A 25,414-nucleotide genomic window follows, 5' to 3' on the forward strand; every position below is an offset into this window, starting at 1 on the left:
TTTCCCAAGTAGGTGGCTGTTATCCGGGTTCAGTCTATGATGCCTTTCTCATGGAGAACATCTTTATTCCACAGCTGATGACACAACTATACCCAAAGAGGGCGAAGCTGGTTGGTAAGTAACATGTCATGTGTGTTTGTATGTTATGTCTGATGCTAGTGAGACGATGATTGGGACTCATGGTTGCACACATCTAGCTTTCCCTTTCAGGGGACTTTGCATACTCAAACCATCCATGGTTGCGGACACCAGTAAGGAACCCAACTACGCTATGGGAAGTCCGCTTCAACGAGGTACAAGGAAGGAAACAGTGTGTCGTGGTTTGGGCTTTTGGGCTCTTGAAAGCCAGATTTCATAGCACTGACAAGACTGATGGAGCCCTCCTCCACTCACCCAGAAAAGTGTGTAAGATCATTGCGACCTGCTAAGTGTTCCACAACCTTGCTCTGAGGAGAAACATCCCATACATCCCTGAAGAGGGGGAGCTGGCATTGCCACCAGGTGAGCCTCCTGAAATGCCAAGTGAGGATGACAGCGATGAGGATGAAAGTGGGGACCTGCGGGCAGATCTCATCAATCACTACATCACTTGAGTGTAAGTATGTGATGTTCTGTGATTACTGTGACTTCATGAGGTGCTGTAGGGGTCAGAATTTGTTGAGACCGGGATCTCTGTCACCAAGAGACAGGGCATCTCATGCTATGCATCATACAGCCAACATTTGCTGGCTACATCAGACTTGAGAATGCGACTCTCTTGATGATTTTCTTTGTTTGGGGCAGTCACACTGCACTTGCCTGTCTAAACTCCTTGTATGTAACTTTTTTATTCCAGGTGCCTTCACCATTCCATCCTTATATGGGCATTTCAGAGTTGTGTCATTGGCAGGTGGCTGTTTCTGGTTTGATATGTGTAGTGGACATGGATTGATCCAGGTCATGTTGGTCACAGACTTGGGGGTCATGAGTCCTATCCCCAGGCTGCTTGGACAGTGGGAGGACAGGAATCTGAGTGATACAACAGACATGTTTGCTGTGGTGTGTTGGTCCAGTGGTCTCATGTGTGTGATCATGTGGCATTGCAACATGTCATCCTGTGCAATCCATGCATTCTACCTTCACATTGTGTTGACATAGATCCTGTATGACCTGTTAGTGTCTGCCAATATGTTTCCTCATTGCAGGGCAGTGTGCCTGTGCCACAACACTGAAAAAGGTTTATGACATTCCTCCAGATGCTTGCTCATTGTTATGGAAAGGGCCTGGGCTCAGAGTCTGTCCTACTGCCATCTGTGCTATTGCGTATGTTAAGTTTGCGGGCCAGGTTTTGGTATGTGATAAGGGTCAAACCGGAGGCATCATCCCATACTCTCTGGGCCTGTTCTATGGGACAAGGTCCTACAAGCCCTTTCTGGTGTGGCCTGGGACATGGTAGTAATAGGATATCTGGCCTAACTCCATCTGGCTAGGATGGTCTAGGCTAAAGCTTTACAGATATTCCTAACACCTTATGTGCAATACAGTATAATAAAATGTTTGCTGTGACTGGACAATTGTGACATTGTGTTTCTAGTCATCCTCAGCATGATACTACTTGAGACATCTCCCTCAATCCCTTGCCTTCTTATATCTTAATCATGTACATTACATGTGATTAGCATTCTAGATTCTAGACTGTTATAAAAGAGAGGTAGGAGGCAGTGTTTTAGTGATGGGTATGTTTATTTACATTACAACAGAACTTAATAATGATAATGGAAATAAATAAACATTGATAAGGTGAAGGGATTAGTCATGGTGGATGCAATCAATAGAGTGAAGGCTACAACATTCAAGGTCCAGTGTCTTACTACCATGGAAAAAGGAAGGTGGTTAAGGAACAGTCAACAGAGTGAGTCCGTGGCACACAAGTGACATCAGGAAGGACTGACATAAGGAAGTGGTCACTTGCTGGCAGTGGTTGGTGTCTTGCCATCCGCACCTCCTGGATGCTTGGCTGGATGTCCCCGCTTGCAGGGGGTCTGAAACTACAGAGGCAGTGGTGCCTGAGGTGGGTGCTTCCCCTGGCAGGGCCTCACTACCAGTGGCTGGCACTGATGAAGGGCCTGTTGTGGATGCGCCAAAAGAAGGGATGGGATGTTGTTTCCTATCCCTGTTCAGGGTAATTTTAATGTCCTTCAACACACCTGTTAGGAATGCCAGGTTGGAATTGTTAGGCCCATATTTATACTCTGCTTGCGCCGGAATTGCGTCATTTTTGTATGCAAATTCGGCGCAAAGCTAACATCATATTTATACTTTGACGCTAGATCCGTTTAATGTCAAAATATCTCAGTGTGCGTCATTTTATGGATGCGTAGAACCGCCTTGCGTTAATGAGATGCAAGGTAGGCGTTCCCGTCCAAAAAATGACTTAAACACCTGTGCGACATATCTATCGAAACGTGCAAAAATGCCGCACGGCTGGGAGGCGGAGCCGGAAAATGGCACAAAACCCAATTTGCTCCAAAAATTAATGCCTGGGTCAGGGCAGGCGTTAAAATGGGGCAAACACACCAGTACTTAAGGAAAACACACAGAAGCAACAGCAGAGTTCCAAAAGGAAGACATGGAGGTGCTATTCATCCAGCATGCACGAAGACGCAGAGCACAGGAGCAACAGCAGCAGCTTCTACCACACCAACAGGGACCCCAAAGGCGATGCTGAAGCAGGAGAGTATATTCCGGACCAGGACAACCCTTCAGGGCCTCAGGGAACATGACATCATCCAGAGGTACAGACTAAACTGGCAAGCGATACAGCAGCTGCTGCGCCACATTGAACCACAGTTGGCACCAAGCTTACAGACACCACACATCATTACACCAGAGACCAAGCTGTTAGCTGTCCTGTACATGTTGGCATGTGGCTCTTTTCAAACCACTGGTGCCCTGGTTGCCGGGATCTCACAGCCCTCATTCTCTGCCTTCCTTCCCAAGATACTGGATGCCATCATCTCCCTCACACCCTGCCACATCAGCTTCCCCAACACACAGCAGAAGCAGCAGGAAACCAAACAGGGCTTCTATCATATCAATGGCTTTACACACATGCTTGGTGCCATTGACTGCACACATGTACGGATTGTGCCACCTGCTGCAACGGAGCATCTATACTACAACAGGAAGCATACACATTCCATCAATGTACAGGCCATTGTGGATCACTGGGGATTGATCACCAACATCATGGCAAAGTATCCTGGGAGTGTACATGATTCATTCATCTTCCGCCACAGCACCATCAATCAACACTTCCAGGATGGACGATATGGTAATGGCTTACTTGTTGGTAAGTACAGAAACCTAGTAATATACACACAGCACAGCAACCCTGTAGGACTCACAACAGATACACCACTACATTGACACCTGGCCAGGAAGACACTCAGGTTGTGAGACTGCTAGTCATGTTTGAAATCCTGAGCCAATGGGATACACACCTATGGACAAATGACAGATGCAAATAACAACAGATGCCACTCCAGACCTAAAAGGGACCAATTTAAAACCACACAGTGATAATGACATGGCCTTAACTGGCAGTACAACTTGGAAGATGAATCTTCCAATATGACATCAATAACACTCACACACCCTTCCAAGCAATATGTACTGTGCAAGGGGTGTGTAATGTGTTTCGATGCAGCTCAAACACCATGAGACACATAGCATGATGATGCTGATTCTAATGAAGGTGACATGGAATCATTGAGGCAGTACCAACATCTCACATCACTCCTGGGTTGACATTGCCCGCTAGCAATAAGGAAGTGGACTGTGCTATGAACACATGTTGATGTGACACTAATGCAAAGTGCTCATTGCTACACATACGGACTGAGACAATTACACATATACATAACAGATGTACAGGCACATGGATCTTCTGACACTTAAACCTTCACCCCCACAACCAAGTTAGCTAGCTTACCTGGAGCAAGTTCAGTAGTGTAGGTACATGTTTGCACATGATCCAACTCGGTGAGGGCACAAAAATAGGTTTATCTAGAACTTGTCACACATGGGTTATTTGTGCATTGTTAATTGTGAACACTTCAGTGCTGCCAACTTATGGAGATGTGTTGTACAGTGTCACCTAGCCAAATCATAGGGCCTCACTGTTGTATCTCACATGCTATTACATATGTTGAATTGGATGGGATTTTTAGGCCATATAGTGCAACCTTGTTACCACCACAGTGAAATCAATTCTGTGTGTGGAAGTATCATCTCACCTCCAGTGAAGGCACATGGACACTTCTTTCACATGACATAATGCATGGGAGATACACAGAGAACTGGAAGTGGACATACCGCTGGATATACCGCTGATATAAGGTCAATCAGCCAAACACCAGTTTTGATAATTAAACAACCCAATGCAGAAAGAACATCCTAGAAGCCTAGGATCCCACACAATAACACAAACACAGATGAGTCACAGACGACACAAGATAACAACTGCCGTGCAAAGTGATAATCAAGGTGCAACCAACATCCAAATATTTACACTCATTTTCTCTTTCAGCTGATCAGGGTTACGGGATCCAGTCATGGATCATGACCCCATTTGTCAACCCAAGCACAGCAGCAGAGTGTGCCTATAATGAGGCACATCGGAGGATATGCACCATAGTTGAGAGGACTTTTGGCATCCTGAAGTCCAGATTCAGGTGCCTCAACATCACCGGAGGCAGCTTCCTATATTCACCTGAAATGGTCTGCAAGATCATTTTGACCTGTGCCATCCTGCACAACATTTGTGTAAGGAGGAACATTCCCCTTTATGAACCAGACCCACAAATGCCTGAAGAGGAGGAAGAAGAGGATGCGGTCCGTGAAAATGAGGGGGACCATTCAAACATTGCAGCAGGATTGCGTCAGAGACAAAACATTGTACAAAACTTCTTCTTACTATAGTCACCATCACCACTTTGTTATCATATGTCATTAAACACCTACCTTCATCACTCAATCATGCTCTGGATAATTTTTATGTATCACATGATCCCTAGGAATCATAATCAGAGTTTAGCCTGATGGAGCATTGCAGAAATACAGATTAGGATACTGAAAAAGCCACTTCACATTTGATGGGTATGAATGTACACCCAACATCACACACAGTGTAAATGACATACATCCTGTCTTTTTCACATGTGAAGGGCAATATCAGAGGACCACAGCTATGAGACACATCCATGTTGCCAACATGGTCCATGGCAGCACATGACACACAACTAAGACACCATCAATCATAAGTAAAAAAAAAGTGTCTCATACATGACGCAGTGGATGTGCAATTGCATTGGTAACAGGAATGTATGACCAGACCCTTGACAGCAGTAAGGGTGACATCAGCTATTTCGGCAAGGAGCATGTGTGACAAGAAGTCTATCTAGGCTGTAAATGGATAGTACGAGTGGCCCAAGTATGACAAGCATTGCTCACAAAACATGCCCTCCGCAATCCATCCCAGGTAATAAGTCCTGCCACTGCCATGTTTTAAGTCTCTCCCCACACTTTTCTAGGGGGCCCAGAAATTGACTTTCTGTACCCCGAGATTCCTCAGCTACAGACACCCAGACTCCCATTCTAACTCCTGTGTGCTTCCCACTTTAAGGATGGCATGCCATAGTCATTGTTCATCAGTCTGCATGGACTTCAGGTCAAATAATGCACTGCCTGGTAGTCTGTAAGACCTGTAATCAGCTGTCCATTGCTTCCCGTGTGAAAGGTCCAGTTGGCCCTTTGAACTTTATTCTCAACACCACAACTTGTGAGAGAATGAAGGTGCACACACCTGTGCGCACTACCATGCAGATCAGGCATTTGACTCTGCCCTGCCCTTGCTGCTAGCTGGAACTTCTTAGAAGCTGCCATTTTCTGAATCTCCATTGTCGTACAAATCACTTGTGTGCCACAGTCCTTGGTGGATTGTGTAACAGTGCAGACCACAGCAGAAACAGTTTTTTGCTCCCACAGTGTTGTTCCTGCTTGTCCCAGTCAGAGTCTGCTCACTGTGTATTTGCCTTGTTCATGTTTGTTCCTGACAGAGCTTGCATCCTGTTAGCCAGACTGGTTCCATTCTTTGCGTTAACCACAGAGCTTCCCTGTGGCTACATTTGTCTCATAGTTGCTTTCGATGCCCTCTGTTTCGTCCTGGAGTATTGTGTCTGGTAGGTCTACAATGAATCCTCAAATGTACAGTATAGTTTAATCATTTTAGTTATAGTATTCTGTTTTGGGACATGTATTCAAATGGCCTACTCCAGCCCCCATTCCCTGTCTGGTTTTGCATGTATTCATTAGTGCCAAACAGCGACAGTGTGCTATGGCTGTGTGCATGGATTAGGGACGGTGCCTACAGCACAACAAACAAGGGTTGCTAATGTGTATGTAAGGACAAAATATGTGTGTGCCCTGATGGTCCAGACACAGATTCACTTCTTCCGCCACCTTCTGATGGGGCTTGCGTGGTGACTAGCTGTGAGATTAATCAGCATAGAGGCACTGATGTTCCCTGTTGCAGTGGGAATTTTAGAGCCCACCCTGTGTACAAATGTTGTGATAAAACCTGCCTGTTTCAGATTACTGATCCACAGCACATTTGAGCACACCAAGGTTGGTCTGTCGTCAGCCTTCTAAAAGTTCTGCTGTGCCATAGCTGGACTATTACCGTGTGTGTTGTTAGTTCATCTTTGTTTTTAGGACAAATCTGCTTTGAAGGATACTCTGTTAATTGAGGGAATGGCTCCACCGACTCATGGCTAGCCCTGAATCAATCAATCAATCAATCAATCAATCACAATATTTATAAAGCGCACTACGTACCCGTTAGGGTTTCAAGGCGCTGATCGGGAGGGTAGGGGGGTGGGGGGGGAGGGGGTGCTGCTATTGGTCGAAGAGCCAGGTTTTAAGGAGTCTCCTGAGGGTGAGAAGGTCCTGGATCTGGCGCAGGGGGGTCGGGAGGGAGTTCCAGGTCTTGGCGGCGAGGTAGGAGAAGGATCTGCCGCCGGAAGTCTTGCGTTGGAAGCGGGGAACGATGGCAAGGGAGAGGTTGGCAGATCGGAGTTGGCGGGAGGGGACGTAGAAGTTGAGCCTGTTGTTCAGGTAGGCGGGTCCGGCGTTGTGGAGCGCCTTGTGGGCGTGGGTGAGGAGCTTGAAGGTGATCCTCTTGTCCACGGGGAATATAACTATGACAACATGGAGGCCAATACTGACACAGGGTACACATGGCCACACACTTGAACTGGACACCTTTGTGCAATGAACCACTGTAAATATGTGAACGCATGCAGCATGGTCTGCTGGTCCTCCACAGCCACAGGAGAAACATAGGTCATTGACATGACTCAAACTGTGGTGTACCAAAACTTTGTTGGATTGGAGTTTGGACTCTGTGTCACAAACATTGTACCTACCTAGCATGTTCAAATGCCTGACTCATGGGTAGTATACACACAAGTGACCATGAAGTGGTATCCAACATTCCATTACATGTGATGGCTTACATTTTTTACATTTCCATTATCAACCGTCCTCTATCTATCCTGTGTATAGTTTGTCATGGGAGATGTTTTGTCCCCAAAGTCATGGAAGTTCACACAGCATAAGACGCAACAGATATGACAAACCCATATCATGACTGATGTACATCAGTGAATGGCATCTGATGGTTATCCACAATTACAACACATGCATACAAGCACATTATGCAAAACACGTCTTGTGACGTTCACACACAGGCCCAACAACAATTGAAATAGCCAATTCACAGACATAAACACACAGATCATGAGTGATTTTTTTAAGTTGTGTAGCCTTGCTATCCTCTATTGATGCACCACCTGCTCAAACTAGGAAATACCAATTTTAATTCCAAAAGTTTGTTTTGCTGTTGCGTCAGTTAAGAGTGCTAATCCGGCACAACAAAATGAGTATTATGGTCCGCAGTAGTATGGTCTGCCACATGTGCCCAAACACTAGAACACACAAAGCAGGCCCTAACAGCCTATCTTTGTATAGTTATAGCCTTCATGTATGTTAAAAAAAGAGAAAAATTACACAAACACAGTTATAGACAGATATTTTGATGCAAAAGCGTAAAAAAAACTCATATGTGTCAAAATATGACACATATGCGTTGAAAAATGACGCTCACACCCATTATACATCGATTGGTCCCTAACATTAATTCCAACACTGCACCCCATGAAATCGGTTATCTCTGAAAAATATATTGAAAGTTGAATGCAGGGGAATTTCTAAGCATATGTGTAAAAAAAATATTGACACAAAGCCCGTAAGCGTCATAAAATTCCACGCATCATAATAAAAACGCACCGCATTTGAGACAGGAAGTGATGTAATAGGATATCCTGTTTACAGAAATGGTACAGTGGGTGTACTTTCACTTTCACTTCGCAGTATGTGATTCTTATAGACTGTGTGGCTGTGTAGAGAGTTGTGTTTGTCAATATTGTGCTTTTGTCTCCTGTGTGCCATTTCCATTGTCATCTGTTGTTTTTGCAAGTGCCTCTGTAAATCGGTGTAAGTTTGTTTTTGTTTCTAATTGTGTCTTTGTACTGTTGGGAGGGTGTAGTGGGTATTGTTAGTTGGGGTATTGTTGGGCTGTTTGTGGGCTCTTTAAGTTACATTTCCATACCTCCTTTCCCTGTATTTCCCTCTTTTCCCTTTCCTATCCCTAATATTTTTGTGATGTTGGGAAGGCCACGTGAGGAGGAGCGGGGGGCTTTTATTTGGCTGGTGTGTCACTTCCTCCCCCTGATGTTAGAGGCTGGTAGCAGGATGATACAGGGGTATCACACCAAGGCGAGGAGGCTCAGATGGTCCAAGGTGCTGTTCCACCTAAAGAGAGTGTTCAACAGCCAGCGCAACTACCACCCACTTAAACATCGCTGGGCTGACCTGGTGGCCAGAGAGCAAGACCTGCTGAAGAAGTGGCTGATTGGTGCCACTGCTGGTGAGTACAAATGTATACAGAAAAATGCTCTGTAGTGACAGTAGCAGATTTTGTGACATGCTGCATGCAATGTTTGTGGACATGTGGAATGCAAGTTGAACATACAGTGGTCCTGATTTATACAATATTTGCTAAGCATTACCGTCATTTGTTGAAGCAAAAGCTGCACAAACTCATAAAAGACAACTTGATCTTGTAAATTTGTGCTGTCTTGACGTCAACAGATGATGGTAATGTGGCACAAACAAAAGTATTATTCAGGGCCCGTGAGTGTACCAGGAATGAGATGTATTTCACATGCTAATGCAAGGAACCAAGTAGTCCCCAATTTTTTGAATACATGTCTGAACAGTATTCATGGCCATACGTACAAAGATCTTCCTAACCGCTGGTAATATCTTAGGCTGATATTTCGACTTGGTTTGTGCAGCATTAAAATTAAATATGGATGCCAAAGTAATGCACACTTGATAATATCTAAATATTTTGTGCTACTTTCCATAGCTGTAACGTAAACAAGTGAAGCAAATGCTACACATAAAAAAAAGAACATCTGGCCCTGAGTTAATTGTTCCTGTGTGTTTTATTTTGCCTTGGGCACAATTGATGGTACAGAGCTGATGCATTTGCCATCTGTGTCACTTAATAGCCAATGATTTTTCTAAAGTTAATGGGTCATCATGGGATCCCTGAACTTTGTGAATGCATGGTCACAAATAATTTATTTACATGATGTTGTGCAAGGGACCCCTGACTGCTTCCATCATACATTTAAAGTGACGAATTAGCTTGATAGTTTACGTTTGGTACACCCCTGCTGATCTAGTGCAGCAATGTACATTTGTTAACTTCTCAGTATGAAGGCTATCACAGACATGGGTGTATGCTAAGATCAGCAGGCCAGCATTCCTGTGAGTGCTGCCATTCTGAAGGTGCACACAAATTGAGACCTACGTCATCAAGATTACCAAAGTAGGACATTTGCCAAACCATGTTTCAATTAGGGGACAGTGTCTGTTCATTGTATTACAACAGATCACCCAACTTGGCAAATGTAAGATAATGAATGTGGCTGACTGTGATCTACAATACCTGATATAGGTACACAGGGCCCTGAGTAACACATTTCAGGTGCATTGACTAAACCTGTGCCCATACATTCTGTCACGGATGATCAAATTAGACACTGTCAGCATGTATTTCTTTGTTGTTTTGATTTAGATAAATGGCCAATCCATGTTTATCGTAACATTGTCATCAAGTAACACACAGGATCCCTGCCATCGTGGTGTTATAGGGGGCATGTACAGCTCTGGGTACACTGCCAATGTGGCATATGTAACCTACATACAACACAGGCACACATATATTGGACCATAGAAAGCACAATAATTCCTGAACTAAACTCAACCCACATGAGCATCACACAGTAACTCATTGTCCCTTGATGCACAAGCCACAATACCTGAGTGACTGGTATTGCAGTGCACCAGGAATGTGGCTTTGCATGTCTCTCATAACAACAAATGAAGAAATGGAGTACCCTCTAGAAATAATTCTGCACAAAATTGAGTAATCATGTTTGGCACCACATGGTTGTTAGGGCCAGTGCATGTGTGAATATGTGTGTCTATGACTCACTGGAGTGACAGGGTCAATGCATGTTTGTAGTAGCATGTCTGTTGGGATGTCTACATGCCTGAGGTGCTGCTCTGTCACATACAATGTCACACACAGTGATTTGTTGTTCCACGTTTTGTACAATGAGCAGACTGAGCACATTTCACCCTTCCATGTTTTACAGGTGGACCAGCCCCCTAGACAATTGGTGAAGTGGCTTGATTTGCTGACCCAGACATATCCAGTAAGTGTTGATATGTTAGTCCTGTGTTGTGTTTGCAGCTGTTGTGTGATTTACTCGTGTGCTGGACACATTGCAAGGTATGATGTACTGGCACATGATCTGATATGTGACTTGACTGGAGTTTGACATTTTGTTCCATGTTTGAGTTGGACAATCAGGGGTGGAGAGTCATATATTGGGATTCTAGCGCTGCGCTATAGGCATGGGCAGGTGAACAGGGTGGTATTTGTTGCTACATGTATGCCAATGATTAATTAGGAGGTGGGCATTTTCATGATTTAGTCAACAAGCCATATTCTGATTCACACAGACCAGGGATGCTGAAGTATGACCCACAGACTTGAGCATCCCTGTTAAGTAATGAACATGTAGGACCGCAGATTGAGACGCCTGACACAATACTCCGTGTCTTTTCACATTTTGAGCACCGATTAGGACGTGTAAACACACACTCCTCATTTATATACGCCAGTCGGGAAATTGCAATACTGAATACCTCTTATTGATATCCAGCCTCAATTTATTGAATTTCGTCAGAAGTAACTTTACTTTTAAAAGTATCCTACTGAATACTTCTACATCGCTTATTGTTAACAGTTTGAGGATCATAGATTCAGCCCTGAGGAAGTCAATGAGATTATCCTCTCATAAGACGAAACACGTGTTGGCTGTTGTTTTTTGACCACAACCTAATGTGAAAATATGTTCAAGAATAAACCAGAAATGGATTTAAAATACTGAGTCTACTGACTACATGATGTACTTTGAAGCGAACAACTGAAAGAGGAGTTCACTTTATTCTAACACGGATTCTAGAGTATATACTATTTGAAGAGTACCCTGGCCCCTCTTTGTATTTTGGTCTGTTTTTCCTTGAAAAACGTTAGAGGAGTTGGGAGGACCCTCCTGCCGGGAGCACCGTGTATAATAATATATGATTGTAAAATAATTTTGGTGATTATCTGTGAGCGCCCATCCCTATAACCCTTTCCCCCCTTCCTTTGTTTTTACAATTAGGACTGTGTGTTAGAATTCATAGCAGCATCTAGCTCCACATGTTGTGCCCCGTTCATGTGGCACTTGCGTAGAATGTCATAGGTGTGCATGCAGCTAAAGCCCAGATGGGTGCTTGCATCTATGTGCTTGATTTCGGAAAGGTATAAATGAGATCAAATGATGTTGACAATTGGCCGCAATGAGGAACATAAATGTGGATGTGATTGTCCAGTGTTTGAGTCAATCCTAGTTGGCAGCCCTCCTTACCCGTGGTGGACTGACTAAACCCATGGACAGCTGTCCAAAGCTTACTGGCTGTTTATGATGTTTGAAAGTATGTGTTGCATGTCCATCACCCCCTGAGGCACAGGGTTAGGGATATGAAATATGTGTACCTAGGTGTGAGGATCCCAGTGTATAAGACAGACATGTAATTCCAACATTCATTTGTTCCAACCTAGGATACCCTCTCATGATTAGCAACTGCATACCATCCAAGCAATTCCATTTACAAATCGCAGGTCTTGTGGGCCTTGGTTGTCATCCAGAAGATAGTCATTAGTTGGCCTGTCAAATGTGGAGTACTTGCAGCATTTGTTATGTGACTAATAGCAGTACAATGATGCACAGATCATTTAAGTAGGTACACACCTTTTTGAGCATTGCTGTACTGTTAGATAGTAGATGTGTAGACTGCGTTGGCCTGTCATTCCTCAGACATTCTATGATCTGTACTGTGATTTGGACTGTTTCAGCTAATTTTGAGGAAGTGTTACAATATCACCTGTAGATGTATCACACAATGATGTCACTAATGTTTGGCTTTCTCTATTTTTACAGCTGCCAACATGAATGCCCATGAGATCAGGGAATTCCAGAGGTGGGCAATGTGTTACCACCACATACTAGATGTGGAGTCTGGGTTCTGCAATATGGCACAGCGTTATCGCCATGAGAGAGCCACAGGGGTCTGGAGGTCATTTGCCCAAGGGGGGCCATCCTTGCCCACAACAGCCACCACCACCAGCACAACAGCTCAGCCCACAGTAGCCCAAAGGATGACAGCCACTGTTGCAGGTCCGTCAACCTCATCTGCTCCAGGCCCACAGACAGCAGCTCCTGCACCTCCCCTCCAAGCACGGCACTGGCACCAGCAGTGCCCTCAACTACTGGAACACAGACAACCCCAGCTGTTGTGAGAGACAATGCAGAATTTCAGTCAAAGAGATGTGACATGCAACAGATGTTGCTCAGGATAGACAGGCTGCAGCAGGAGGTGTCCCGCAAAAGCAGGAGACTGCGGGTATAAAGAAGATATTGCGGAGGGCAAATTTGTGACTTTTGGACCCTCAGTCATGATTCCTTCCCCTCCCTCCTCTTTCCTGGTTCTTATCTTTAGTGGGTTTAGAAGGCTTAGTGTTAGGTTAGAGTAGGCTGTTAGTTTAGTTAGTATAAGTGGGTTGGGGGGTGGAGGGGGTTATATTATTACATGTGTTTTTTGTTGGATGATGTTGGGGTTTATGTGTATAAAAAAAAGAAAATGCAAAAAAATATATATAAAAAAAATACCCCCCAAAATATATTTTTTTAGGATAAGTTAGTATGTGTTCAGGTTAGTAAATGTTGTCCTACATGTGTCCCGTCATATAAAGGGGGTGGGGGGTTGATGTTTAGAGTGTTTAGTTAAATGTGATAGATACGTTTAGATTAGGGTAGTTATGGCTAGTTGAGGGTAATGTGTAGTTCGGATAGGTTAGGTTAGTTAAGGTGTTTCCCCTAGTTTTAGTATCCTTTATTACTGTTAAATAAAGTTCTAGTTACTCCTTTACAGTATGTGTCACATGCTTGGGGATCAGGGCCTTGGCATGGGTGAACAGTATCAATTTAGTATTTGCATATGTGTTCCATCGTGCATCTGAATCCCATTATTGACATGGTTATTCACAATCAATGCAGTCACATTGGCAGCTACACCAAAGCTACATCTCTATGCATCTGTCATCCATTGCATCCACCACTCAAGGTTACTATTCTTCCCAATGTGTTGTGAAGTTTGGATGTGTTTTTAAATCTGTCATCGTTTGAGACCTGAATTGGAATCTTGGGCACTGTGGTACATCTGCCTACAGACTGATGTTCATGTGAACCCTGATAAGCTGAGTGATGTTAGAATCTTATGTAGTATTATATACATAACTCACATCTATAATTTCTTACATTGTACTCCAGGTTACATATTTGTCCATACACTCGTACACATCCATTCCTGTATGGTGTGTGTATGTGTGTGTGAAGAAAGTTTATAGTCAGATGTCACATACATAAAGATTGTCTTGAAGGGAATGTTGTCCACATTGATTTTCAGCTTATACATACCTTGAAGCGGACTTTTCAGTCCAACACAGCATTATACTGTTAGTTTTCAATTTACTTCAGAAATAAGCCTCAGGAAGTGCAGATGATGATACTATCCAGACCCCAGAGCATAGTTATCAGCCCTCAATCTTTCAACGCAGTTGTATTGACATTCTATGGCCATTGACATGTGACATACATGACTAACCTCCTACACAGTTGATGTGTCAAATTACACAGAGACAAAGTGGTTGTGTAAGTGCTATTTATTTGAAAGTGCTATAGTGCAATAATTACATAGTCCAGGATTGTGAGTCCATTACTGTGACGCCTTCTATTGTGATGCAACACAAGTGCAATGGGACATGTCATTGGACATGCTGGGGTGAAGTGTCATACAGTGCAGAGGAACATGAATTGCCAATGAGGTAGTGAGAGACAATCACAGAGCATAGTGGCAAGGTAAGCAGTGTGCTGGAGAAGTGTGTGTGACCAACTGTTGCAAAACCGGCATGTTAACAAGCACAGGACCTAGGATATCAGTGCCCATGTGGCATGGACTGGTGCTACCTGGTACTCCTGCAGGTGAAGGTGATCTGTTCCACGGCTTCATCTTCTGATGTGTGTGTGTCGTCTCCTCTGCCCTTGATGGTGATGGGCTTGAAGGGGCAACACACACTTCAGTGTTTGAAGACTTGGAGTCAGAATTCCCGGTAGCTGCCAACTGTGGGGCTATTAAGGGCATTACTGCAGCAAGGAGGAGCTGCTGGTTCTTGAGTATAGCAGCTACATCACTGTGGTAGGCAGCCAGGTGGGCCCTGAGGGGGTCATGATTGCATTCGTGCACGCAGTGAAAGGTTTGAGATGCCAGGTGTTGTGGCAACTCCCTTACTGAAGTGGTGAATTCCCTTACACATTGTTGTAGTCCTTGCAGGATGGATGTTAGTGCTTGCATGGCTGCTGACTGTTCTGCAGATCACATCTTGCACGAACTCATCCCCTCAAGCCTGGCTGTCATATTCTGCAGCCCCACCCGCACCTCCAACTACAGTCCTCTTAAAGGACCAGTGTTCTCAGAGTCCTCAGCTGGGTTGGAGATGGCAGGTGATATTATTGGGGAGGTGGGTGGGTCCTCTGTGATGGCTGCTACTTCTGTGCTCCTCCTTGCTATTTAAGGTGGGGTCTGGAGGGTTCCAAGGACATCTTGGAGGGTCTGATGGCTAATGTTTGCCAGCTCGTCATCCATGTCATCAGGGAAGTCCAGGACAGGCATATCCCCAGGAGAGCCTTCGTCCTCTGCAATGCAATATTGTACAATTAGTGTGTCTGTGTTGTGGCATTTGTAATGTGACGTTCCTGACTTCCTATAAGTTGAACATTGTAATCTTGGCTCCTGGTCATTGTCCCTGTCATTAAGATTAGCATTCTCACAGGCCTGTGCCCCACCTGCATGTCATATGTAGTGTGGGCAGTTTGGGGAACTGTCTGTGTCACATCCTCCAGGTGTAGGTTCTGTCCAAATTGTATGTTGCCGCCTTCTTGTCCTACTCAACCCTCTGTCTACTTCCATTATCATGGTGAGGCCTTGCACTGGCTGTGGGTGTTCTGATGGCACTTGCACCACACTTAACAATCTGGAACTGACCCAGTCTCTGATATTTCACATCCACCTATATGTTGCTGAGACCTAGCATATACTATGTACAGCACTGGCATGGTACGATACAGGTGTCAGCATTGGTAGTGTGTACTGCTGATGTTGGGGAATGTGTGCTACATTGGATTGCACTGATGGTTCTAGCAGTGTTCTATTTCCTCCTATGACTGTGTGGTGTGTTTCACTAGCTAGACACATATGTCCTCACCCTCAATGCTGTTGTCTTAGCAGTATGACAGTTGGGATGTTGCAAGGTGGCATTGCAGCTATTGTAACACTGGCACGGGGTTGACCCTGAAATGTGCAGCATGGGTATGACATTACTGCTTTGTACCTCATAATGTTAATAACAATACCTGATGTTTATTGTGCCTATAGACATGAGCATTTGACAGGATTTGCACATTGTTAGTAATTACAGGGGATTGATAACGTCATCATACTGAACCCTCTATTTTGGGTGTGTTAGATCCATGAGCACATAACTGCCATTGGTGGTAGTGGCAACTGTTGTCAATGGTAACTGGAAGTTGAGCCCTAGTTCATTTAGTGACAATACCAGCTGTCGTGTGACAGCAGGCCTGTTTTACATTGTACCATACCCTCCTGGACTGGCTTTACCTTTCCAACAGCCTGGGCATGGCAGAGTACCCCCATGCAAAGGTGTTTGGTGTAGTGTTGTGCTGTGCCCCAGGTTTCCCCTGCACAGCCCATGCACCCTTGCCGTGCCCCTTTGCCCTTTCCACTACCTGATTATCATGGCAGACATGCATTGTGTAGTAGGTATGTCCCCCCTTGCAGTTAACATTTAGGCATTTTTGTCCCCCATGCAACTTACCCTGCATCTGTGTTGTTTCCTGGTAGTCTGCGCTGTCCTGTCCTTGAATCCCTGTAACGATCTCCTCAGGGATGACCACCACCATCTCCTCCATGTGGTCCAGGGCCTCCTGCGGTGCTGGACTCCCACCTCCAGTCTGCAGTGCCGCCTTCCTGTTCCTTGGTCCTGCGCTTGCAGTCATGCCCGTGTTTCTTGCACTCAGTGACTGTTCTCCGTACTTCTGCCACACTGTTGATCTTATCGAAAATTTGTTGCCAAATTGCCTCTCTCCTCCCAATTGGAAATTTTGAGATGACAAAAAGTTGATGCTGGTGTTCCGTCACCTCTTTCACCAGTATTTCCTGCTCCTCTGCACTTAACCAGCACTTCCTTTTCTTCTTCTCCCTCTCCTGGGTCTTGTCTGGGTCCCCCTGGATGGTTGCTGGTTGGTTGTAGTCCTCCTGGGGTCTCTCATGGCTTCTGGGATCCATTTTGGGGGTCCTTTGCACATTTTGCTGTGTTTGTGCCGCTTTTTGATGGTATTGCATCGAAAATAGGTGCGTATCCGGTTTGCGACATCGTAAACCGGCTAAAAGTCATTTTCGCAGCATTAACGTCATTTTTCTTTACAACATTGAGCAATGGTTAGAGTAAAAAAATTACTCTAACACGTGGTTTGTGCCACGGAGCGTCAAAGTATAAATTTGACGCCTGAGTGGCGCAAAGAAATGGCGTTAGCTGGGGTTAAACTTTTTTACGCAAAACTGCGTTGGCGCATCTCATGAGGGAAATCCCTATTTTACTCCTTGATCTCTCTGAGTTTGGTCAGTACCTGGCCCATCACACCTTCTGACTGTTGGTGGGCTCCAAAGACCTGGCAGATGGTATCTGGCCATGGGCAACACCAGCAGCCTCTTGCCGCTCGACCACACCATCCCTCCCATGTACCCTACCCCCACGTGCCTGTGCTCTTGGAGCAGCCTGCTCCCCTCCACTGGTTCCAGGTCCATCATTGTCATGGGTGGCAGGTTGTGACTCTGGAACCTGAACTGGGGAGTACAAGATGTTGGAGACTGTAAAGATGCAGGTCTGGGACCGACTGGCTGCCTGCGCTATAAAGGCCATGGTTCTGGGAGGAGTGGATCAGTGTCATCTGACCAGGTTGCCTGGATTGCCCACAACCGTCCTCAACGTCCAGTGGTAAAGGAGTGTTCTACTGTATTGTTTTTGCTTGAACTAAGAGCAAATGATGCCAAACAATGCAGCACTCTTAGTCTGAGTAATGAATTTATTGAGACACTTCCCAGATATCAATTAAAAGCATACGAATATCTAAAAATATGCATATGACTCAGATGAAGTAAACCATGTGTATAAAAAAGACTCATCTTAGCAGTTAAGCATTTATGGAAAGAAATGTGCAATTTATTCACAGAGCAATAATATGTATAAGCTAAATAATCAAAAGTTAAAATGCTTCACCAACGGGGTAGGCTTGACCAGCGTCATCATCCTTGCCAGCACCAAACTGGGGAACCCTTGAACAACCAAGGCAGGAGACCCAATTGGTATCACAAATTTGATCCTGGGAAGTGCAACCCTTCCACAGGTGAGTTTCTGCCATAACACCAAGTATCCCTGTCTTTTATACCTTAAACAAGCAAGGAGAGCATTCTAGAACATCCTGCCCTCGGTTATGAAATCAAATGCTGGCTGTACTTCGGCTGCATCAAAAACACACAAAAGAACTGGCCAAGCTTGAATGCACATCCCTGAGACAGAGCTGTACCTTCCTCTGATGAAAACATTCTCAGCCTTGTGTACTCATATCTTATACCGATCCATCATAATATGTTCCAGGACGGTATGACCATGTTCTGAGGAGAAGAGCAAAAACAAGTTCTCTGTGGAATACATGTTTTGTGTGGAAAAACCCTGCACTGCTGTGATGGCAACTGAAGCAGGGCACAAAATGGAGTCAATGGTCAAGCTGGAGTCAGCGGTTAAATGTGAATAGCATCACATCTCCTCAGAGAGAGCTTCGTCCAGGGAGGTAGTGGCAGTCTCCTCTGTGGTGTCGGTAATAGCAGTAGCAGTTGCAGTGGCAGCACAACCTATTGATGTGGAGAGACAATGTTAGTGGTTGTCTTGTGAATTCTACTTCCAGTAGTTGACTGTGACATTGGCCTTGGGCCATGTTCACATTGTATTTGCTGATTTCCCTTATGTTACAAATACACATATTGTCATATGTAGTGAGCTGACATTTTTGCCACATATCAATTCCTGTTCAATGACCTAGTCTCAGACTGTCTGGAATCATTAGCTGTTGGAGTGATGGTTATAGACTCATATCTTGCCAGCAGTGCATGCAGGACATTGGCTGGGCAGGATGTTTTTGAGTCATCTTGAAAGCTATTTGTTTGTCCTGCAGGCATTGTCAGAACCTTGGATGATATGTCATAGTTTTCATCCTGTAGTCAGTGAATTGTGGATGTGACTGCTGCAAATGCCATATAGCAGACACAATTTGGGGGCTTTGATCGGTGTACGAAGTTCTTTCCAGACATTTTGAGCTGCCCTTCCTGTCTACACTATTTTCATGTGGGCATAGCAGCTCTAGTTGGATCTGGGCATGTTGCTATATCAGAGGGTGTACCATGATCGGTATCCTCTTCCCTCCCAGGTGTGTCACGTTCATTAGTGGGTTTAGAGACTATGGCACAGCATCATATGGACAGTCGCCTGGTGTTTGGGGTTGCATGGCCTGGTCCTTCTTCAATTTATTCAGACGTTACTCTCATCACAACTCACAGTTCACATTGTCCATTCTCTGAGTTGAGCGGACTTTCATACCAAGTATGCCAACAGGGATATTTGACCATGTGCAGAGTGGGCTGGGTAATTGGATTGGGTAGACAGAGCCTCCTGGCATCAGCAGTCATGTGACTCCCTGTATTACATGCAGTTTTTAAATTTGACACATCCAGGTGTGTGAATATCATGTGTGTGTTCCCAGGTGAAGGTATTTTGGCAGGTGTACAGTGTACTGTTGCTTGGAGTGTGAGTAAGGGATCCTCCTATGAGTACTGACCATTTCACTCCCTCTACCCCACACACTGTAGATTCGTCCTCCTATCAGGTGAGTACAGTTCAATGGGTGCGTATGGAGGAAGGGTGTTTTGTATTGGGGTATTCTGTATTGGCTGGGGCTAGGTGACACTACATTTGTCCCCTGGCCTTGGAATTCCTGTCAGTTCCTGTCCTACTCCCAAACACTGTGCAGTTGTCCTCCTCTCATGTGAGTACAGTTCCATGAGTGAGTAGAGATAGAAGGGTGTTTTGCATCTGGCTACACTGTGTTGGCTGGGGGAAAATACTTCATTTGCCCCTTGGCCTTGGCATTCCTGTCAGTGCCTGCACTACTCCCACACACTGTAGAGTTGTCCTCCTCTCAGGTGAGTAGCATTCACTAGGGAATTGCAGGACATGGTAATGGTCTTACTAACGGTAGTACAGTACCTGCTGGGAAAGTTGGTGCATTCATTTCCCTGTGTTACACCCAGTATACAAAGACATGGTTCCCCCAGGTGTGTCTAGTTCCCAAGTGAGGTGGCAGACAGTGGTCTTTGTACAGGTGGTGACTGGGCTGGTAGATGGGTTGCAAGTTAAGATGGCCAAAGGTGATCAGTGAACATGCATGTCAATACATTTTGGTGACATTTTTATAGTTGGAAATTACCCCCAGATGCTCCTGTCAAGCACTGAGGGTGCAGTATGGCCAAGACCTTCGCCACCCATGACGTGAGCTGTAGGGGAGGAGGTGGGGAACCACCGCTAGTCTTCAAGACCACAAGGTGGTGCCGGGAAACCATGGAACGGACCTTGCACCTGAGGTCATTCCACCTCTTCCTGATGTTGTCCCTTGTGTACAGGAAGCTACTTAGAGAGTTCACTCTATTGACTATCCTTTGCCACATTTCCATTTTCCATTTTCCTAGCAGTAGTAGTTTTGCTGGACTTGGGCTCCAAATAGTTGTGGCTCTACTCTGATAATTTCATCCACCATGACGCTTAACTCCTCATCTGTGAAATATGGACTTTTCTGGGGTGACATGGTGGTGATGGTAAAAAAACAGGTGGGTGATGGGTGCTAAGCAGGTGAAAGGGAGTAGGTACACTAGCGATGTGCAAATATGTGTGATGTGGGTGAATTGAAGGTGTTGAATGTATGCTGAGTGAGAGACTGAAGGTTGTCTATTTAATAAGAAAGTTTGTATTGTTGAGTGTTCTGGATGGTGTATTTTGCGTGGGAGTTGCAAAGGATTGTGGAGTGTGAAGGGGTGGGTTTTATAGTGTGCTTTGCAGGTGTGTCTATTGTGGAAATTAGTGCCAGCTGTGTTGTTCCCAAATGCATCCAATGTGGTTTTATGTATTACTTTGGTAACCACCGACCTCTGCGGTTCGCCATTCCGCCATTGGAGGACCGCTATGGCAAGACCGCCATTGTGATGTTTGACTTGTAATAGGTTTGAACCACCTATTTCCCCCCTCCAGAGTCCCGACGGGGTCAGGTTTTTGTCTGGCTTTTGTCGGTCCTAACTGTGCAACTCATAATACAGCGGTCTGTAGACCCCCAACATGGCAGTCTTTTGGCAGCCATCACCATAGCGGTCTGGTTGTTCGACCGACAAATCCATAATGAGGCCCTTGATCTTGGGACTTGCACAACCTTAGCCATGAGTGGGTTCCCTCAAACTCATCTTGCAAGTGACCAAGTGTCACTAGTAACTTTACACATTGACCGCAATGGTAAAATTTGACAGCTTGTAAATGCGCTGATTTTATCCATGATTTAAAATCCATAACTCTGATTACACGTAACAGATCTGCTTTGTTTTGTTGTCTACAATAATATAAAAATGAGCTCTATTTTTATGAATTGGTGTCAGTTTTTTTTCAAGTTGTGTCAATCACTAATCATCCATGTTGGTACTCTAGAACGTTTAAGACATGTTCCTCTATTACAGCCTGACCTCTCTTTGCTACACTACCAGGTCTGAGCTTAGGATTTATAATTGTGAATCCAAGGGACTATCTTTGTGGTATTGTGAGAGTACTACACAGTGAAGCCTTACCAGAAACACTACATAATACTGCACTTTCCTACAGATATGAAACAATCAAAGTCCTTCCTTGGGATGTTCTTTCTCTCCCGGGCGTTCACAGGTGTCTTGTGAGAGGCCTGCAAGATCATGCAAAAGACTGAGCTTTCTTAATATCTCAAATGCAACAACACATCAACTGTTTTTGTATTTTAAACAACACTTCTCATGTCTTATTTTCTCTAAAACTACAAAAATACACTGTTGTGAACTGAATTACAAATGTACGGTCTTGCAATGGTTCACGAGAGCCAGAGAGGAAGTACATACCCCTCGTAGTCCATGCAGGAAATTGTGTGTTCAGCTCTTGTGATGATCTCGAGAGAGCCCTAACTTTGCCACCAAAATAATGAATACAATATGCCTACTGTACTGACTGTACTATTAAAGATTAGCATTCAATAATAAATGCAATAAAACAAATGAAAGGTTAAAGTAACATCTTAGGGCCAGATGTAGCAAAGGATTTGCGCCTCGCAAACGGCGAAAATCGCCGTTTGCGAGGTGCAAATGCCTCTTTGCTATGCAGAAATGCATATTGCGAGTTGGGACCAACTCGCAATATGCATTTCAGAATCGCAAATAGGAAGGGGTGTTCCCTTCCTATTTGCGATTCAGAGTGGTATGCAATACAATTTGCGACCGCATATGCGGTCGCAAATGGTGTCGCAGTTACCATCCACTTCAAGTGGATCGTAACCCACTCGCAAATTGGAAGGGGTCCCCATGGGACCCCTTCCACTTTGTGAATGGACCCACAAACATTTTTTCAGGGTAGGTAGTGGTCCAAGGGACCACTACCTGCCCTGAAAAAAACCGAAACAAAAGGTTTCGGATTTTTTTTTTAAGTGCAGCTCGTTTTCCTTTAAGGAAAACGGGCTACACTTAAAAAAAAAAAAATGCTTTATTGAAAAGCAGTCACGAACATGGAGGTCTGCTGACTACAGCAGGCCTCCATGTTTGCGAGTGCCTAGACTCGCTATGGGGCCGCAATTTGCGACCCACCTCATGAATATTAATGAGGTGGGTCATTGCGACCCCATAGCGAGTCGCAGACAGTGTCTGAGACACCGTACTGCATACCAATTTGCGACTTGCAAATTGCGAGTCGCAGGGAATCGCAATTTGCAAGTCGCAAATTGGTTATTTGCTACATCTGGCCCTTAGTGAGGTGTAATACGAGTATTTGAAAAAAATAAAAAAAAATCCTTAGAAATTCACAAAAAAAACGAAGGTTAAATTAATGTTTGAGTCAGGTGAATTTCTCAGTGCCACCGTTAACATTTTGTAACTAAAGAAAACACAGAAATTCACCATTTATAGTTAGTAGAGCTAGCTATGACTTGTGCCCCGGCTAAGAATTCATATGACCTCACATATGACATGGCTCATTACATGTTCTATGATGTCATTGATTACTTCACTGATGACATCACTGATGACATCATCCAATGAGTGTGCATGTTTGTTTTATAGTTTACATACTGGCGAGTAACTACAATATTACTTTTCTACATCATTTTGTACAGCGTGGGTGCAGCTAATGGGTGTAAGTTTTCACAAAATATTTGTGCTGCTAATGCACCATAGATGTGTAGAGGTATTAAACACATTATAAATATTTGGATTCAACAGTAACTCTGCGTGCATGTGACAGCTGACTTGTATTCATTATGTTCCACACAACTTGTTTCCAACAGTAGAAAGATTCTATGTAGTGGATACTAACTTTTGTAAGCAGCCTTGAAACATTAGAGGGAATTGTGCCAGCATGATAATTTATACCTAAGGTTGAAGAGTGCGTTCACTGGATACTAACAAATGTATGCATGTTTGTTTTGCTTCAGAAGATGAGCTAGCTGTAAAGTTCTCACTACATTTTGAAGGGTTCAGGTAGTATGTTCTTTGGCACCTTCAGACCTTGGTTATTATACCAAATAGTGTCATTTTGACAGCTGTTGCATAGAGTGTACACTGTTCTTCGTAGATTCTTTTGAATACACTGTGTTGTATTTTTCATTATAGTTTCTCTATTTGCAAACAGTGTGGCATAGAATTAACTCTCCATAGAGTAAACACTGGTTACAGTACTCAGTTCTCTACTGATATCAATTTCATTTCTTAATGTAGGGGTTAGAGACAATAAATGCTGTCCGTAGTAGGGCATTTATTTTGGAATTGGCATTCACTATTTTGCCTTTCTCTGCATAGTTGTAAATAGATTGAACACCATACTCAATGAGTGTTCCTCATGTATCTGTGGTTTATTTTTATTGTGAACTATGGTATGTGTAAAGCCGTAGCAATTTACCCAGCAAAATGGGGGGGAAATGAATGCTGAATAATATAATCAATGATATCATCAATGATGTCATTTGAGATCTCATCAGTGATGTTATAAATGAGATCATATGGTGGGGGAGGAAGCTATAAAAATAGTGGTGAATATTTGTATTTTTTTTAATTCAAAACATTAATGTCACTGTGAAATTCACCTAACTATATACCTATGGGAGGGTGCTGCAGTGTCACTGGTTGGACAGGTGGTGCAGGACTTACTACAGCTTCTTTTTTAACAGTAGAAAATTAAACACATACGTTTGGCTCCACCTTGTGTGTCCAGTTCTAGAGACGTGAGTCTACAGTTATAAGCAACTTTACACTCATCAATGGTGAATAGCCCAAAGTGGTAAAGTTACTAAAAAGTGTAGAAGTAGACTTTCAGATGTAATTTACTCACAGGTGTAAATCATGTTTATGATTAGCCTGATCCTATTTACTTATCTTACTAATGGGAGCATTTAAGAAACTGCAAAGGTACTGACATCAACAGTTTGCCTTATATTAGAGTGAGGTTCCAAGCCAGGTGTTCACTGAATATCGCTGCAGCTAATTAAGACATACGGGAATCTTAAAATAAATTACAGCCCTTATAAAGGACTCGCAACCTATTATTGTTCAAGACAATTCCCCCGTCAAGAAATAAAACCCACCAAGGACCATTTTAGTTCAGCTGCAGTAACTACTAGATTAACCATAAACTTCATAAAAATAGATATTGGAAAAGTTTGCTTCTTTGAGCTTTTCTGAAATAAGCTTTAATAATGACATTTTATTATATTAAACTCTATTCTTTTTGGCAGCAAGATTTTAAAAAAATTGACTGACAACAACACAAATTTAACAGTGGAGCTCTATGTAAAGTTCAATTTATTTATCATTGCAGAAATGTGTCTTCTCTATTAAAGTGTTTGAAAAATGTGTGCTGAAATAAATTGTTGCCAACCAGCCTCTCAGCTAGTCAGATCCAAAGTATTATTATTTTTATTATTGTTACTTTTTATTACTGAGTAAAACATTTCTTTGTGTAGAAAGTTTTTATAATTTTTTTATTTATTAGTACCAACTGTTCATGCTTCTTCACACAAAGAGAAAAAGAACAGCATGCTCATCAGCAGTACACTCTTCCCTCACCACTTCATCTCTTGATAGTGATTACAGGACTGAACCAATACACCTGAGGCAGGAATGA

Source organism: Pleurodeles waltl, chromosome 1_2 (assembly GCF_031143425.1).
Source record: "Pleurodeles waltl isolate 20211129_DDA chromosome 1_2, aPleWal1.hap1.20221129, whole genome shotgun sequence".
Taxonomy (NCBI): Eukaryota; Metazoa; Chordata; class Amphibia; order Caudata; family Salamandridae; genus Pleurodeles; species Pleurodeles waltl.